General features: G+C 42.1%; 1 protein-coding gene across 1 annotated transcript in view; it reads right to left on the bottom strand.

The window, feature by feature from the left end:
* TNC (tenascin C) overlaps positions 1 to 16309 on the bottom strand; it is a 91802-nt gene extending 75493 nt beyond the window's left edge. The window contains exon 1 of the mRNA XM_087419211.1: positions 16067 to 16309. The gene's annotated coding sequence lies outside the window, so the exon portion shown is untranslated. The remainder of the gene's footprint in view (positions 1 to 16066) is intronic.
* Between the last annotated feature and the right edge of the window lie 328 nt (positions 16310 to 16637).

Genomic DNA, 16637 nt, shown 5'->3' with positions numbered 1-16637 from the left:
TCCATCCACCCACCCATCCATCCGTCCACTCATCTATCCAACTATCCATCTTTTCAGTACATATTTATTAAATACCTACCATGTGCCAAGCCCTGAGTTAGGCATGAGGGATACAACAATGAAGAAGATAAGCATGTTCTCTATAATCATAAAGCTTACAATTTCCTCCCAAAAGATCACAAGATGCAATTGATTTTAAACCTATGTATTCCAGATTTAATATTTGTGATATTCTTAAGTGTCACTGCAGATTGAGAACATGGTGCACACTCCTAAGCCAATAACAAGAGTAGAAATGTTAAGATTCTTTTAAGAGCTACTTGCCATCTACTTACTATGTGCTGCACGTATGCCGGGTGCTGGGGAGACTAGGCAGAGTTAGGACCTATTCTCTGTTTCCAGAAATGTTATAAGCTAGAAGAACACACACAAGGAAAATTCAGTAGCAGCGCTGGTCTGAATGAAGGAATTGAGGAAAGAAGTGTCATTCTGAGCTTGAAAGTTCATGGAGGGCTTCCTGGAGGAGGAAGGCTTAGAATCAACAAATATTAATTGAAGAGGCATTGGAAGATCAAGAAGAGGTTGAAATCATAACAGTGATAATAAAAGTAATAAAAATATCATTAACTATCATTCATTGAGTGCTTATTTTGCTAGAGCCTCTGCTAAGTAGTTTAAATCTCCAATTTCAAATTCTCATAAAATGATATGAGGTAATACCTTTATTCTTGTTTTGCAGATGAGGAAACTGAAGCATAGATTAATTAAGTAGCTTGTGCAAGTTCAGATATCTACTAAGTAGTGGGGTCAGGATTTGAACACAGGTCCATCTGAGTCCAAAGTAGGTGCTCTGAACCACCATTTTGTACAGCCGTTTGTGCTAGAGGGCCAAGGAAGGGAGTTATGGTTGAAGACCAGCCCTAAGCTCTGTCTGTATGACTTTCAAACACCTGGCTCAAAAGAGAACACTGTTAATGTCCTGGAATGAGGGCCCTAAGGTGCCAGACATTTTGTGGGTGCTGTACACACGAAGCGTGCTGACAGAGACCCTGGAGTTGTCATATCACAGTCATTGGGAGAGGATTCCAGATGACCTGAAGGCTCCTTGAAAGCCCTCTTGCCATCTCTGAGTGGACAAATCTATCTGTCCTTCAAGATAAAGCCCCCCAAAAATAATCTATTATTAGAAGTTTTCTCAGGTAACTTTTCCCTCTTCTGAATTCTCTGAGTACTTGATCTGATATTATTCCCATGATATGTTATTCTAAAAATGATTCTGAGTGGCTTTATTATGTATGTATATCTTCTTCTTTTAGAGCAATAAGCAAATTGTATCTTGTATTTATGTTAGACTGTAAACAGTGTGCATACAGTTAGTCCTTACATAGTTAGAAAGCATACAGTTAGACTATATGTAAACTGTATGCTCCATGAGGGCAGGAACTATATTTGAGTTATTCATCTCTTAATACCCAACACCAAGCACTGTGTCTAGAACACAGTAAATGCACAATATATTTAAATTTGAATAAAATAAAGCTGACTATATTTCTTGATTTGAACTTACATACAGCAGGTGCTCGTATTTGTGAAATTAATGAATGAACAAATACTGATATTTTCCTGATGGCCCTAATATAATTAGTTATCTGGTGATCTTTTCTAAGGTAAGATGTATCAAGGAATCCACCATAGCTGCACTCCTGGATTTAGTTTTTATTCATTTAGCTATTCAGTGAGTATATACTATGTGCCAGACACCACACTAAGCACAGGGGTTATAAAAGTGGCCAATATAGACCGTGCCTCTTCCCATGAGATTCTAGTCAACAACCCAATGGTTCTTGAGAGCCCAGTACGTCTGCTTTGAGAAAAGCTTTTTGTATGACCAAAGTAAACTCAACTGGACCTTTGGCATGAGGTTGACTTGACCAGGCCTGGGATATACTTAATGTGAAACTCTGGTTTAGGTGTTAAAGAGCATCTTGGGTTATTAGTCAGCAATACTTCCAATTTCATTGCAGTATTTGTTGTTTTTTAAAGTTAGGTCACTCTCTCTTTTTGTATTTCGACTTTTTATTACTTATTTTTAAGCTTCTTAAGATTTGAGGCTCTCATGGGGCCACATAGTAGAAAACGCAATAGATTGAAGAGCTAGAATATGAGCTCTGTGTTACAGTTCTTTCAGCCACTTGTTGTGTGACCCTGGGCAAGTCACATCCACTCTTCCTGTAAAATAAGCAAGAGTGTGTGGCTCCAATTCTAGAGTTTCTCTGGTTCTGGTGATATACGGTCCATTGCTAATTTGTCAATATTTCTGCCAAACTTAATTTTGGATTTCATTTTAGACCCAAGTCAAATGGCCAATATTAAGTACAAAAACGTCCAAACACTGAGTGTTTGTTTTTTTAGTTGATTGGCTTAAGCATTGGTGACTCTTCATGGCTTCCTCTCTCCCCTCTCCCAAACAGAAGTTTCATTACCAACCAAATTAAGCCCACAAACCTTAATCTATAAAATATTTCCATCCAGACACAATAACGAGATTCATATTTGTGGTTTAGTATACCTAAGAAAAGCTCAGATGAAGTATGACTAGATCCATTGATGCATTCAGACCACAAACTGCCCTGGTGTGGTCTGGTTTCAATTTTTGAAATAAAAATTCTGCAGAGCACTTGCTTTCTCGCTTCTGTTTCTTGCCTGGACTGAAAAGAAAATAAAAAGTGGGTCTGACCAAGTGGCAACAATATAGATTCCTGTAAGGTTCTGGAAAATTGTTTCAAAAATAGATTTGAACTCATTTCCCAATGGAACCACGACCTCCTCTGTTTTGGCCTTCATCCAGAATTTTAAGAAATCTAGTTGACTCTTTCACAAGTATTGGAAAGTGGGTTCTTGAGCTCTTGAGCCCAGGTTAAAAAATTAAAGAGATTTATCTAGGAAGGACAGGTTATAGATGGACTCATAACTCAACCCTAAATAAGAGATTTTCTGAAAAGGCTCTGTGACATGGTGACCATTGTGAAACTGTCAGCCACCCAATGCCGGAGACATGGCCTTGAAAGACTCTGAAAACTCTTAGGGAGGCACTGTGATGGGAGAGAAGAGAACATAGACTCTAGAGTCAGGTAGACCTGAGATCAAATTCTGCTTACCTACTGGGGAGCCTTGGACGAAGTCCTATAACTTTTATGAACTGTGGCTTCTTTAACTGTTAAATGGAGATCTTTCCAGGGTTGTTGGAGACAGCGAGTAGGACAATAGAGTTATAAATGCCTGGCATATTAATAATAAATGCTACTAACTTGCCAATAACAAATGTCAGTATTTATTGTCCTGTCTCTCCTCTTCCCTCATGTTCTCCCCTATTAGGGAGACATGACACTGAACATATTTAAAAAAAAAAAAAGACAATAATATTGTAGAGGTCATGCAAGTATTGGCTAAGAGGTTGAATGGGTTTGGGATGGCAGTTAAGTTTCAGTTTACGTGTCAACTTCAATTAGCTGATAGGGCTGCCTGGAGCTGATTTGAAAAAGATTATGTGGCCATGTTTGGACTCAAGGGGAAAAGGTGCTGTGATGGATTAGCAATGTCTTCCATGGGTACAGAAGTGGGGGAGTGTTGATACGTGTGCTAAATATTTGGCATAGCAAGACTGGATAGCTTTGGCAATCTTTTCCAGCCCGGTGTGCTGATACTCAAATGAATGGAATGCTGCTTGACCGAGGCTTGTGTCAGAGGGAGCCAGATGGAGTCACTGACGATTATAAAAGCCTGTACTAATCAAGTTCAATAAAGTTTGATACACTTTGATAGAAGTTGACTCCTGAAATGAAAATATGCCTCTAAGACTGGAAGAAGGAAACCAGACTCTCAGGGCAAACGAAGACTACTCCAGTGATTAACTGGTGTGATCCCAGGCAAGGCAAATATACTTTCATTGTTTACTTTGTCTTTCTCAAAATGGGGCCATTTAAATGCTACAATAATAACTAACATGGATTGAATACGTCTGTGCCAGGAACTGCTTTATGTGTCTTATGTGGATTATCCTATTAAATCCTCTCCAATATCCCTGAGATAGCTACATGTATTTTCCTCAGTTTATAGATGAGAAAACTGAGGCTCACACAGCTCAAGACCACGCAACTAGAAAGGGGGAGAGGAACTTAATTCAGGTAAACTGGCTCATGAGTCAGAGATCCCGTTCCTAACCATCAGCATTGCTGCCATCCTTTAATGATGTCAAAGGGTGGTTTTTGCATGACTAAGTTAAAAGGACTAACTTCAAAAGGACCCAGTGGTCAGAGTCCAGAATAGCTATTGGCAACGAAAGACCTTAATGACTTACAGAGAGAGCAGGGGAAGCTGCACATGAGCCTGAAACATAGAGATACTTCTAACCTCGACTCGGGTTTAATTTGGCTGTGTCACTTTAAGTGGCGTTTTCTAAAGTGTAATCTACAACATGTTGACAGATATTAATGCAAGGGAAAAAGAATTCCTAATTTAACGTGTTCGGAGAATGCTATTTTAAACTGAGCCAGTGACACAGCTTTCTTTACTTCAAGATTTTCCAGGGCCTTTAATGCCCTCGCGTTCATTGGAAATCTCCAAGAAGGGCAGAGTTTATAGAGTGTTTCCCAAACTCACTTGATTATTTTGTGTTTGAAGTATGTCACAGGGTTGGGTTTGATGGCACACAATGGGGGAAGTGCAAATTTGGAACAAATCCTAGACTTTTTCTCTTTTCATTTCCCTTAGATGGGAGTAATGATATACCTATGACTTATCTGTGATAAGTATGAAGCTCCAGGATGAAGGCTTTCTAGCAGTTTAGACTAAGAGTTTAACATTTATCCTGTGCCTGGCGCTTTACAGATGCCATTTAATTGTGACACCAACCTCATGAGTTAGGAAGCATTGTTTGCATTTACTGTTAAGAGAACTGAAGGCTTGAGAACTTAAACAAGTTTCCCAGTCAGTAATTATTTAACTCAGAATTAAAAACCCAGTCTTATAATTTCAAACCCTATGCTCGTTCTGCTATACCAAATTATCTCTCGAGGCAAGGCTCATTGTTCAGTTTAAAGAATGTTTATGCAATAAATATTAGAGGGGACTCCAATATCATTGATGTACACAGAGTTATTGGATTTCCAAAATGGAACCTTTTGGAAGGATGGTGTTGGGGAATTGGGATGCACATGATGATTTTATTTACAGTTTTGAACTCGAGGGGAGGTACAAAGCCAAATGCGCTCTAATATCTATGTCTTGGGCAAATCTTTAAAGCCCCTTGAAATAGCTTACTCTTCTTGAGTCTGGCCTGGAGAGAAAGTGAGTAGGTGAGAGGAAGATAAAGTGAGAAGTAGCAGACAGGGGAGCTTAAAAATCTCTCCTTTACGGAAAATTGGACCTCAAGCTAGGTACTGACAAAAAAAAAAAAAAAAAGTATGCCTTCCAAGAAATTAGTCAAAGCATGATAGCTTTTCAGAGGGTCTAGAAATTAAAACTTTTATTTTTGAAATAATGGACTTATATAAAAAAACAAACAAACAAAAAAAAAAAAAACAAAGAAAGAAAAGGGGAAAATCCCTTCTGGACAGGATAATTTAATTCAGCATATGTCAGGAAAGTCAAGAAATTTAGCCCGAGAAAGTTAAAAGTCAGAGGTAGTTAGTCATTCCTCAAATCAAGATGAATCATAAAAATCTTCTATCATTCTTCCAAGCTTCCTTCGGATATAGAGTTTGGCATTATGTTTTTGGAGGAGAACTTCCTAGATGAACCTTTATTTCTGCTTCAATCTCTTTATACATATAAGTATATCTACCTTGCTAGGTTGTGGTGATTGGAAATTATATATTTATATATATATATATAATTTATTATATATTATTTATATATATTTATATATATAAATTTAGCACACTGACTGGCAGGAGTCCTTAAACTTTTTCTTAAGTGACCAGATAGTATATATTTTAGGCTTTGCAGTCAGATGGTCTCTGTTGCAACTACTCGATTCTTCTATTGTAGAGAAAGTAGCCATAGACGTAACATAAATGAATGAGCATGGCTGTGTTCCAATAAAAATTTATTTACAAACATAGGCTGCCACCTGGGAGTTTGCTGACCCTTGCTGGAATATAGTAGTTAGTAAATAAATGACAACTACTATTATAAAACCACACGCAGATTGAACTGGACAGGAAGGAAACCAACATTTTGTTGAGAGCCTACCATATACCTGATTTATGCCAAGTCTTAAATGATAGATGTTTTTCTCATACATGCTATCATTTATCTTGTCATTTGTCATGACACCCTGGCGAGATAGGTATTATTATGCCTATTTGGAAGTTACATTGAGACCCAGGGAGTTTCAGTGGCTGGCTTAAGAGGGAGAGTCAGCTTTTGGACCCTAACTTGTGACTCTAAAATGTGTGCTCTCAGCTACTACACTGGGGTGACTCATCGGGCAACTTCTTGCCTTTCATATAAGGTGAAAACTTAAATTAGCACTGCTTGATAAAGAGAGAGATCAGAGCCCAGGCAGACACCTTCACCTTCCATTTCCTAGATCTTCAGCAGCAGTCTGGTGGCTATCCACGTGTAAGCACTGAAATATTTGACCTCTGTCTTTCTCCCAGAGTCTCTGGCTGGACTTCAAGTTTTATACACTTCCCCTTTGGAGAATGCTTAAGCCAAGGTGCACTCTTTGCAAATGCTTATTAGCTTCTGGGCAGATGCTGGCAAGTTTCCTTTGGCCTGAGATGGGGTTTCAGAGTCTGTTAAAGCTTGGCTGTGCTCATTGATCATTTTAGCCAAAAAGAGTTGCTAATCAGGGTGACACCCTGCTCGTCTCTACTTCTAGAGCTAGGTTTGCCCACTGTGGGCTTGCCTTTTTCAGCCCAAGTGGCTTGTTTGGCTTTTTACCCTAGGTCTGGATGAGTGAGAGCAAATTTACAGTGCTTTTAAAATCTACAAAGCCTTGTGCTCCAGTGCAGAATTTACCAGACTATAATCTAAGATGTTTTTAGGTAGATGACCTGTGGAAAAGGGTATTTTGTGGTTAAATAAGTTTCGGGATACTGGGTTAAAAAAACTGAATAGATTTGATAAATCCTGTGCTACAAGATATCTCAGATCATGCACTCTTCTACCCCAAATCTCCCATTGGCTTCACACTCAGAATAAAATCCTAACTCCTAGCCACTGTCTACAGGCTCATTTCCTCATTTCTTTCAGATGTCTGCTCAAACATCATCTCCATGTCCCACTCTATCTAAAACAGGACCCCTCGCACCACCAGTCATGGTCTATTCCTTTATTGTGTTTTATGTTTCTTCTTAGCAAATATCTACCTGAAATTGTACTAGAAGTTTATTTGATTCCTTTTTATTGTCTGCCTTCTTCCACCCTAATGTAAGCTCCATGAATAAAAGGACTTTGCATGTTTTGCTTTCTACTGTATCTCCAGCCCTTAGAACTATGTACTGAATGACCATGCGAGCTATGATTTTCTAAGAACAGCATGCAATGTCAAGAGTTCCCCAAGCTCATTTGGCCACAGAATGCTTTTTTAGGTGCATCTTATGAGAATGCTGTTCCACAGGACACACTTTTGGGAGCTGCTTCTCTAGTGGAGTCTTATTACTAAGAACTATTTTAACCACAGGTAACAACAATAATGACAATACAACATTGATATTGAGTGTCAGTGTCTAGTGTGCTAAGCAATGCAATTGAACTATGTCATTTAATCATCACAAGAACCTTATGAAGTATATGCTATTTTGCCTTTAATACAGATGAGGAAAATGTGGCTTAGAGAAATTAAGTAACTTGGCCAAAATCACATAGCAAGCACTTGAACCAAGAGCTTTCTGATACTGAAGCCATACTCTTAACCACTTTCCAATCCTTCCCCTAGGCTGTGAATTTCTCAATGTTCTAAGACAGAGAGCTGATAGAGAGCTCTTTGTCTCCGTTCCTTCCATGAGCCCTTTCCTTCCTCCCACTAGTTGTAGACTGATCCTGGTCATAACCTCCAGATTTTCCGCTATCTCTTGTGACTCAGCCTTAAATCCCCAGACAGGCCTCCTCTGTCCTTGGTACTGGTTTTTCAAAATCCCAGGCAGTGAGTGCTTTGATCCTGGGGGGCCACCTCTGAAAGTAAAGACATTCCTTGAGGTCTGTGTCCTGAGACAGTTTCCCGTCCCAGGGCTGGGCTGGCTTCCTCCTGTCATATGTTATGACATCACTCTGCACAATTGAGAGCCTAAAGGGCAAAGCATGAAAACAACTTCAACTTCTGGGCTTTCTGAATAAACTCTGGTGAGGAAAGGGAAGTCCAAATCTGGGATACAGCAAGGACTCCTGTCTGTTGTTGAAGATTAATTTTATTCCAGTTGTGCTTGATTACAGATAAACCAGATACATATTCTCCTTTCAAGAACTTCATTGGTAGGTGGAGTTGACCTCTGAGCAGACAGGCAATTCCAGAATGATACAGTGATGATAGAGAAAAACATGGGGTGAAATGGGATGACAATAAAGGGGCATCTTGTCTACCCGGAGGAGATAGTTCCTGAACTGAATTTTGAAAGGAGAATGAGTAAGTGAAAAACATAAGGAAGGACATTTGAGGAAAGAGGGAATGGCATTTTCCAGGGCATTAAAAGCATGAAATGTTTGACATGAAGAGCATGAATTACTACTGAAGTACAAGGTCTGTTTGGAGACCAAGAGCTGGATCATAGAAAAAACTGAATGCCAGGCTGGGGATTTGAATTGTTTCTGTGGTCAGAAGAAAACCATTTGGAAATCTTTAGGGCTTGAAATGTTACACAAGCCAGGGTTGAGGAATAGATTGAAAGCGAAGGCTGGTGAGATGGGAGCCAATGGGGAAAAAAACTGTTGCAGTGGTCCATCTGTGAGATGCAATGGCCTGAAGTAGGGTGATGATGGAAAAGGTGAGAAGGCAGTGAACTGACTTACTTGTCAAGACAGTAGAGTCCACAAGATTTAGTATATGGTGAGGTAGTAAGGGAAGAGGTGGAAACAGTGAAGGAATTAATCCTAGGTTTTAGTCTTCATTATATCTGCTGATAAAGAAATAGGTAGGGGAGGGAGACAATGGATGAGTTTCAGTTGTGGTCACTTTGAATGTCTTGCCTTTGAATGAATACATTTGAAGTCGTTGAAGGATTTTGCCCTGGGGTGATATTCAAGAGGAACCATGGCTCCCCAATGAACTATGACATCTAATGCAAAACACATGGCTCCACCTTGTAGATGAATGGGAAGCTTAAATAAGACACAGTGCACCCCAGTGGTTGCCATAATTATTGACTGCTTATCAACAGAAGTGTAAGTGGGTTGGGTGAACTTATCATTGATAAGAAGTAGTCAGAAATTAGTGACATTGGAGTGTTGGAGGCAGTGGAAGGCCAATTCTAAGATGGGCCCCAAGGATACTGCCTCTTGCTCTTCAGATCCTTGTATAATTCCATCTCCTTGAGTGTGGGATGGCCTAGTGGCTTGCTTCTAATCAATAGAATATGGCTAAGGTGACAGAATGTCACTTCCACAATTAGGCTACCCAAGATTGTGATGTCTATCTTGCTTGCTGGCTCCCTCTCCCTCTCTTGCTGGTTCTGATGAAGCAAATGGCTATGTTGGAGAAACTCTTGTGGCTAGGAACAGAGGATGTCCTCGAGCCAACAGCCAGCAGGAACTGAATCCACCCAGCAACCACACAAGTGATCTTGGAAGCTAATCATTCCCCACTTGAGCCTTCAGATGAGACCCCAGTCCTGGCCAACCCTCTGATTGTAGCCTCATGAGAGACCATGAGGTGGAACATCCAGCTAAACTGTGCTTGGATTCCTGACTTACAGAAACTGTAAGATAATAAATGTGTGTTGTTTTAAGCTACCAAGTTTTGTGGTAATTTGTTAGGCAGCAATAGACAACTAATACAGAGGACTCCTTGGCTCAGTCTATGTGAGCAACAGCTGTCCAGAGAATAAGACTGCTAATTTTTCCTTTTTAAAGAATGTATTAACTCTGATGCTTTTTATATTGTCCCTGGCTTCCAAGAGCAAGAGTCTGAAGACCTAGGACTCAGTCCTGACCCCGCTGCCAAGTGGCATGAGATCTTAGGAAGACTTTTCCCTTCTCTGTGTCTCAGTTTCACCATCTTTCAAATGAGGGGAGTTAAACTAGGCCAGCAATATACAAAAACATTTTTTTTTTCGCCACAGAACTCTTTCATCAAATGGCATTTTGCGAGGAAGCTCAATGTACAAAACAGATAAAAGTGGAGGGGCTTTGGGTGAAATAATGTGGAGTGGAGCCCCTGCTTGGCCTCCCCATCTCTCCATGGCATCCTCCAAATCACCTCAGAGGAGCCTTTTAAATTCAGTCTCGTAGCCCCTGGCTTAGCACTTACCCATGAGCCCTTTTGGTATCAACATTCTATGGGGTGTAGGGAGTTTTTTTTTTTTTTTTAACAACCTACCTATAAGTTAGAGCACTCTTCTGTGACATCTCTGCATTGAACTACCTCGGTGGCCATCCCAGGACCCGGGGCATAAGTACCTCAGAGAGCAGGCTGCTTCCCTTGGGGCAGCTCTACAAGTGCATCTGCCCAACATGAGCTGGTTTGACTTCCTGAACTTCCCTCAATTGGGATCCCTCTGTGGCATCAATTCTCCTTAGATATTTGCCTCTCCCAGACTGTCTCTTCCCTAGGTGGAAAATCACGGCTTCCTTGTCTGGATATATTCACATGCTGTATTATTATCATCATCGTCGTCATTATTATGATTGTTGTTGTTATTGTTTTGTAACTTGTAACTTTTGTAACTTGCCTCCCTGGATGCAATGTTCCTGAGGGTCTCTGGCTGGCAGGGAGTCCAGTGTTGCTATGGGCTCTCTTGTTCTGGCTGTGGTGTGTCACTTCTGCAGTGATGTGACATGTGTTCATGTTGCACTGCATGCCTAGCAAGGTTTCCTGGTCCACTGCTATTAGCCAGAGCTTCCCTATGCTGCAGCTGTAGGCTTAGAGTTTTGAACAAAAATATACTGACTTGCACTCAATATTCGGTCTCTGCCATCATTTTTTCTGCCTACCAAGTATAGTTTTACGCCTGAACTCATCCTTGGGTGATTAAATTTGAGCCCTCCTATTCCTCTGAAGTATCCCTTTGTCTAACGTCCACCAATGCTAATTCTCTGTGTTAAGCATTGCCCTCTCTACCCTTTAAAAATGTAAATATTCTGGGGCCAACCTGGTGGTGTAGCGGTTAAGTTTGCGCGCTCTGATTCGGTGGCCTGGGGTTCGCAGGTTCGGATCCTGGACGCAGACCCACGCACCACTTATCAAGCCATGCTGTGGTGGCATCCCATATAATGTAGAGGAAGATGGGTACAGATGTTAGCCCAGGGCCAGTCTTCCTCAGCAAAAAAGGGGAGGATTGGCAACAGATGTTAGCTCAGGGATAATCTTCCTCAAAAAAAAAAAAAAAAGTAAATATTCCTCTAGCAAGTGGCCTGCTGTCTCTAACCTCTTTTCTTACCTGAAAAATGGGAATAATACTTGCATGAAATGATTTTTTTCATTTCCACTCACGAATAGACTAAAAATACACAAGGAAGGAAATTTTCATGCATGATCTGCTTTCAATGGGGCCATTTTGCTTTTATTCCATGATGGAGGTTCAAAGGGAGCAATGATAGTATTGAACTAGGTTGTTGCTAAACTTAAACGGAGGCCAGAAACATGAGACAAGGAAGAAAGAAAGAGAGAAAGGATTTCTACTCATAAGGGCATAAGTGAAAAAAAAGTCTGGTCCTGGGGTTAGAATCAGGTAGGCACATAGACTTTTCTCCTCTACCAAGAAGTCACATGGTGTGTACAGTCCCTTTATGGTAGGTAAGGCCACCATTGTCTTTTGTGCTGGATGGAATTATTGCCCGGAGTTTGCAGGAGTTTGAGAGGGTTTTCCTCCTTGGAAGGGAACCTTCATCTAGTGTTTCCCACATGTTGAAGGTGTTCAGACTGGCCTGGGATTAGATTCAAGGGGATTCCCTGTGATCTACTCAAAGTGAGAGGTGATTAAATTATAACCCTCATCTCTAAGGCTTCAGGGGAATTTGTGACTCAGAGCCTCCAACCATTTCCTGATCGTCCTGGGATTCACTGCTCTGAGGCTGGGCACACCAATTTGACTTTATCTCCCAATCAGACCTTTTAAAACCAGGTGCTGAGTTCACCTGGCTCTCAGAGAGGGTGCAAGTCCAGGTACAGCCCTGCCTTCCCAGTCAGAGCTCCCACCTGGAGAGCACAGTGAAATGTGTGCCTACTTTTCTGGGATGAACATCAGCAGTAATGACCTGACTGCTACCTCTAGTGTCATCCTTCTCTCTCGGGGCTGAAATTTGAACTTTCCTATTTCCAGGCAGAGAGTTGCACTACCATGAGCTGACCTTTTCTGAACACCATGAAAAATGATGTATGCAGGGCTATTCTGTAAAATCAATAGATGCCAATGCCAGTCTGGGGCTTCTCTACCATCTTGGCCAATCACTGAAAGTCCTCGTTCAAGGTTCTCTATGAGGTCTGCCCAGCCTGACTTCAGGAGGCAATGCAGCATAGTGTAAAGAATAGTAGGGTTTAGTCAGAAAGTTTGGGTTCAAAACCAATCTGCTCCTCACTTATGGAAAGCCCTCAGATGAGTCACTTCACTTCCTTTGGCTTTGATTTCGCTGTCCATAAAACGGAGCTAGTAATTCATAACCTGCAGTGGTAAAGTGAGATTCAGATGAGAAACCTTAGGTAAACCCTCCTATCCTATATGTGATACGTAGTTAGCCCTCAACATGAACTATTTTGAGTGTTTTCTCATCACAAAGGGATTGTATATTTAGAGTCAACTAAATATTTGTTACCTACTTTCTACTTTTCCAAGTGAAGTGACTTCAGTATGGAGGGACTTATGCTTGGGCCAGTTGGATATTTTTCCCTATAAGAAAACACGGCTGGCTGTCTATAGAAATCTAGGGGGAGGAGAGAATAGGTGTTCTTAGTTCATTGTGAGCGTTAGAAAGGGTAGGATTAAGGGGGACATGTTTTTCATTCTGTCAGCTTGAATTCCCTTTCCAAATTCCATTCTGGTTATATGATCAGGCTACCGCTGTATTTATGGGTGGCCACAGTCTGGCTGGAAGGGCAGATTTAGTCAGAAAGAAGTGTTTTCTTTCTGAAGGCTGTGCAAGAATCAGCAGCATTCAGAAGAAACGTGGCGGGACGTGCGTCTTACTTGGGGATCATGGGGACCTGCATCTGACAACACGTTCCATCGCTCTGAGTTCTCGGACTCCGCAAAAGTTACTCATACTCTCTGCTCTTCTAGCCATCTCTTTTTCCAGTAGGTACCATCTGTTTCTGAGAGATATGTTGTGGATATTTAGTTTGATGATGTACACAAAGGGCCTATAGATTAGAGTGGGCTCCCCGTGTGTTTTGGTTATTGTTATCATTAAAATTAACTAAAGCAATTAGCCTTTGTTAAGCATTTTAAGCTTCCCGCATATATTCTTGTCTACTGTGCTAATTGAGGAATTGCTCTGAGTCCTGTTACAAATGGGGACTCAGAGGGACAAAATTCCCTGTTGAAGTGCAAAATCATAGCCTGAACACACAGCACCTGGCTTCACGATTCTTCACTGTGTTTCGTGTCATTCAGGATTCTGTGTTAATGTCCCAGAGGCTGAGGGCAATGGGGTGAGTGTTGGATCTTCCACTCCCACTTTAACCAAAGCAGCTCCCATCTACCTGTCATATGTTGGGGCTTTGCCTTCAATTTCATTTAATGGATATTTCCACTGCTAATAATAAGTTTGAAAACCATTGTCTTAGAACATTCATCTTGACCAAGTCCTTGTGAATTGATAAGCAGGAAAACCAAGAACAGCCTCCATTTAGTGAGCCGTTACTATGTGCTCGGTACTGTGCCATGAGTTTGCCATCTATGATCTCATTTAAATGTCACAAGAGCCCTGTGAGATAAAGATGGTCATCCTCTCTATATGGACGACAAGGCTGAGGGCTGGAAGGTCAGTAACTTTTGGGGCGGGGAGGGGGCAGTTAGTGGAAGATAAGATAGGGAAGATAAGTTTTTCAAACAAAGCATAGAAAAAAAAACTTTAAGGAAGGTAGAGCTTGGTAACACCTCTTTCAATCCTTATCCAATTCACACTGCTCCAGCAAACCAGAGAGTATTATCTTGCGCACATTTTCCTTTCCCTAAACACCAACCACCTCCTTGAAACGCACAGGGTCAGAGCACACTCACTCACATCAACTGCGGTGGGCTAAATGCACATGATGCCACAAACTTTCCACGGGTTTCTTTAGCCGTGAACAAACCTCACCCTAGTCCTGAGTTGGGCTTGCCATATCGTAGGACAAGGCAGGAAGCTGGCTGAGGTGGGCAGCAGGTTTTTATTTCTAAAGCACATATGGGAAACCTCCATAAAAAAGCAAAAAAAGGTCCACCAAAACATGAAAAAGAGGCATTCATTCTTCAAGTGGGGCTCCCTGTCCCGCTCTCCCTCTGGACGGAAAGCATTTCCAAAGAGTCCCCCGCAGCATCGTACTTTATGGCCGTCTGTAAATACCCAAACTCATACCCTTGCACATTCTGGAATCAGAACCGACATTTATATCCAGCCCCAGGCTGCTCCCTTTTTTACCAACTTGTGCCAACACAACCTCCTGATTGCAAAATACAGCTAGGTCTCTGACCTGCCAGCCTAGTGAGACACCCTTAGATGGGGTGAGGTGAGATAAAAAGAAGGGGAGGATGTTAGAGGGTGGGGAGCACGCAAGAAACAATCCAAGATTGGCTAAATGTGTCTTTTAACTTTCAAGGTGATGGCAGTTTTTGGCAACGGCATTGATTATCCAAACTTTCAGTTACTGAGCGCTGGCTCTTCCAAATACTTCATACCTCATTTCCTCCTCATAATGACAACAGAAGTCATTGTCCCCATTTTAGAGAAGTGGAAACTGAAGCTCAAAGAGCTTACATACTTTCATCAGGGTTACATCTTTGGTCATGGTGGAGGGGATACCAAAGTGACCCCCGGCTTCAAAACATCAGTTCTTAATCCCCCTACAACACTGATGGGATGGAGGAACGCCTGTGCTCTTTCCACAGCGTGCCAGGTAGAGCTTCCCACCCCTGGGGGAAATTGTGTCTCAGGGTTTTCTGCAATGAGAGGTGAGGGGGAGAGGTGATTTTAGAAAGACATGGGATACTACCGGCTCTAAGCACCTCAAACATGCGCATGTACCCAGCCCAAGGATCAGTGAATCAAGAGGTATTCACAGGGAGTGCCCTGCCTTTCAGAAGGGAAGCTGGTGTCCACTACTCCCATCTTGTAGTCTCTAGTCTTTCATCTGTCCCTAGGAGTCACCTTCTCTCTGCTGTGCCCCAGCCCGCCTCCCTTTCCACATCTGACCACAGGGTGAATGCTGTGGAATGAGGGGATAGATACAAAACTCTTTGTAAACTGTAAGGTACAGGCTGTTTAGATAGAAAATTTTATTGTTCTCTCTACAATCCTCTATCAGTCTCCTCCTAACCCATCCCAGAGTAAGACCATGAATAAACTCCACTTTCAAACTCTACTTCCCTAATCCTCAAACAAAAATCGTCACAGGTGAAATAGCCAGGCAGGGAGTTAAGAGAAAATTCTTACTTTTCCTCTGAAGAGCGGCAGAGATCAAAACTTTACCAAAAGTTCCTTCCATGTGTGACTATTCATTGAACTAAAACAAACAGACAAAAATCTACCAGACTGGAAGGGGGGCAAGTAGAAAACAGTCAAGGTGCATTCGATCATAACAAATATCCCATTTTGCCCGCGGCCAGGACAAAGCAAAAGTTGTATTATAACGAAATCACAATCCATTTGGTACCAGGAATGCAAACGGTATATTATAACGATCTTTGGTGACGAGGGGAGGAAACAGACTTACCTTTCCGGAGTTGGGAAAGACCTAGATCCTTGAGTGAACCAGCTCCATGGAATAAGTACCTGGATGCGAGCAGCAGCGGGGCCCCCACGTGCGCTGCCCCCGTGTCACCCGGAGCCCGCGCCGTCTTTGTGCGGAGGAGCAGCGGGTGTGTGTGTCTGCGCGCGGGAGAGCGTGTGACAGTAGGCAGTCTGTGGCCAGTGCAGCCAGCTTTGGCTGGCTTATATAGAGAGCTCCTTCCTCTGTAATGGGACGCCTCGCCTCCAGACATCCTTTCCCACTTTTTCAGTTGGCGAGTTAAAGGAACAGCCCTCCCAGCGGAACAGGGTTAGCTCATGAAAGACGCACTCAGTCCCCGCTCGCTGCCAAGAAAGGAGCCCATTTGCATACAATTTATGGCAAAAGTAGGAATTCCCGCTTCCCTCGCCTCCCGCCCCCGACACAGAGCAGCTGTTAGTGAAGTGCGATTTTTGCTTTGCTCCCCAAACGGATTTTCTAATTGTGAAACAGAAGCCCAAGGAGCTAGAGGGAGCAGGATCGGCAGGTCTGGCTCTGCTACTCCGGCAGGCAGGCT

The sequence above is a fragment of the Ceratotherium simum genome, chromosome 29 (genome assembly GCF_057802395.1).
Source record: "Ceratotherium simum simum isolate JZ-2026a chromosome 29, ASM5780239v1, whole genome shotgun sequence".
Taxonomy (NCBI): domain Eukaryota; kingdom Metazoa; phylum Chordata; class Mammalia; order Perissodactyla; family Rhinocerotidae; genus Ceratotherium; species Ceratotherium simum.
This window is presented reverse-complemented; position numbering and strand designations above follow the sequence as displayed.